The 2,619-nt window shown below is 29.4% G+C and overlaps 1 long non-coding RNA gene across 1 annotated transcript; it reads left to right on the top strand.

Moving 5' to 3' along the window:
- Nucleotides 1-1,109: 1,109 nt before the first annotated feature.
- Nucleotides 1,110-2,085, top strand: LOC116351371. Its single transcript, XR_004202126.1, has 2 exons — nt 1,110-1,195; nt 1,258-2,085. It is a non-coding gene; the product is annotated as an uncharacterized LOC116351371 (long non-coding RNA).
- The last annotated feature ends 534 nt before the right edge of the window (nt 2,086-2,619 follow it).

The raw sequence follows: 2,619 nt of genomic DNA, 5'->3' as shown, positions 1-2,619 counted from the left end.
CAAGCCTCCCATATAGATGGTAAAAAATCGCGAAAAATGAAAAAAATAATTAATTTTTTTTTTCTTCAATTCTCAAATACTACTCAATTTTCTGTATCACCTGGTGAAATCAGAATGAAAAAAATCGCACTCCATATCATCAAAATCGCGATTGGCATTCGGTCACTATTCAATGGGTATCACATAGCAAGCTTATATGAAACTCTCGGAGACTCGGTATAGAGCACTCCAAAAGTGAAAAAAATCCAGATCGTGATTTGAATGATAAGGAATGCGATTTTTTTCATTCTGATTTCACCAGATGATACAGAAAGTTGAGTAGTATTTGAGAATTGAAGAAAAAAAATTTAATTTTTTTTTTCATTTTTCGCCATTTTTTACCATTTACATGGGAGGATTGTATGAAACACACGGAAGACCGCTGGAATGACACTGTCGTATCACACGCGTATAAAAAAATCAATTTTTCGGCGTAAAAACAAGATCCCGATTGTTGCGAGGAAAAAAAACTATAGACAAAATTGAGAGCAAAAACACGACATATCCAGCCTGCGGGCAAAAACAAGTAATCGATATATTGTGTTTTTGCCCTCAGTTTTTTACAAACTCTTTTTGTTCTAAAATTTGAAAGTTCTCTATATACGCTGAAGAATTTGCATCATGTTTTTACGCTCAAGTTCTTCCATTTCGGTTTTACTATTAGGCTGTCAATTATTAGACTACTTAAATATATTTCACGTTATAGATGGCTTATATTACGTGCTATGAAATAAAAATCAATTTCACAATAAGAACAAGAGGAATAACTGCACGTAAGCACGTAATTCAATTTTTGATTTTTCATTAAAAATAATATTTTTTATTGATGAATTAACCAATATTTTTCACGGTAATAAAATGATTAAGTTTACTCACACTGGTGACTTGAATTCAACAATTTGTCAATCGATTGATCAAGTGTGGAAAGTTCGGATCAAATCGATACAAAATGCACGTATATCGAAAATAATGTGTTCTCGGTATGAATGAAGCGGCGTTTATGACATTTCGAAAACCAATGAAATGATCGTCAAATGTCATAAGGCTCGGTTCACATCAATAATACTAATTCAATATTAAGATCTTAGACAATTTTTGCTTTAAAGAGTTTTTTGCTTCGGGAAGTGTCAATATCAATCGGTGCTTTAGATTAATGGTACGACTTAAAACAGAATTTTATGCTCTTTAAATTGAAAAATACCATTTTTTTAATTATAGATATGGGAAACACTCTAGTGTACAGAAATTTGCGGCCTAGTGCATATCTCAATACTTTTCTTGAATATTTAGAACGAAAACAACTTTTTGCACATTCTTGAAATCTTTTACATACTTCAGCCATGTTTAAAAAATCTTCCAGTATATTCACTCGTCGAAAAATATCCTCGATACAATCGTTGTTCAAAACGTTTAAAATAGTTTTTGTTGAGTTCTGTGTCGGTGGAATATCCATGGTTGGCTATCGGTCATCAAATCGTTGTTTCTCTTCTGAAAACTATATTATTAATAATTTTATTAACCCTCCAATGCATTAATTTTTTTTCGACATGAGACTTATTTTTCTATGATTGTTTTGGTTTATAATTCCTTAAAAAAATAATCGAAATTCAAAAAATCGCATGGTTTTCTCGAAAAATGCTATTGACAGAATTCGAGAACAATCAAAACCATTGTTTAAACTGCAGTAAAACTGCTATAAACAAAGAAAATGATAATTTTTTTTGTCAAATTTCTGTTTTCGAGTACAACCGTGTTTATAATTAAACAACCGATTTACATCCAGTTGTCAAATGACCGGAAAATGAAAGCCTGAACCCTACTGAATGTATTTTAATTCATAAATAAAATCTTTTTTTTTTTAATTATATATTTTAGACAATAATTTATACACCATGCCTAAAGGCAGGGAGGGCTATGCACTAGAGGGTTAATATAAACTAGAATAGAAACCAATAAAAGCAGCATTCAATAGATAAATATATTGATTCTTTTTAAATCTATTACAATAAACGAAACTATCACCTTAATGAGGCATCAAAATTAGTAGTTACATGTCTGATTTTTTGAATAAAAATGTAAAAAGTGCTTCCATTTTGTCAATTTTTTTTCATGAATGTCAAATAAAGAAGTTGCATAAGTGCTGCCATCTAATATTAATCTCTAATGCATTAATTTTTTTCGACATGAGAACTATTTTTCTATGATTCTTTTGGTTTATAATTCTTTAAAAAAAATCTAAATTCAAAAATTGCATAGTTCACTCAAAAAAGGCCATTGACAAAATTGGAGAACAATCAAAACCATTGTTTTAACTGCTATAAAAGTGCTATAAACAAAGAGAGTGATCATTTTTTTGTCAAATTTCTGTTTTCGCTTATTAGAAGCTTCAAATTTCGATCAAATTTGCTCATACTTACAACAATCACGTTGATATTATTTCCATAGAAGAAATTTTGTTACAATATTCAATTAGTAAAATTAGCAAAAAAAAAAGAAAATTGTTTTTTTATCGGAAAGTTTCAAAAGTTCGTTGTTCGAACAATTTTATTTGTCTTCGAAGAACATTTCATTTATTTTTGT

Source organism: Contarinia nasturtii, unplaced genomic scaffold (genome assembly GCF_009176525.2).
Source record: "Contarinia nasturtii isolate CC-2019 unplaced genomic scaffold, AAFC_CNas_1.1 Cnas_scaffold_5334, whole genome shotgun sequence".
NCBI lineage: Eukaryota > Metazoa > Arthropoda > Insecta > Diptera > Cecidomyiidae > Contarinia > Contarinia nasturtii.
The sequence above is the reverse complement of the archived record's forward strand: the minus strand, read 5'-3'. Positions and strand labels throughout refer to the sequence as shown.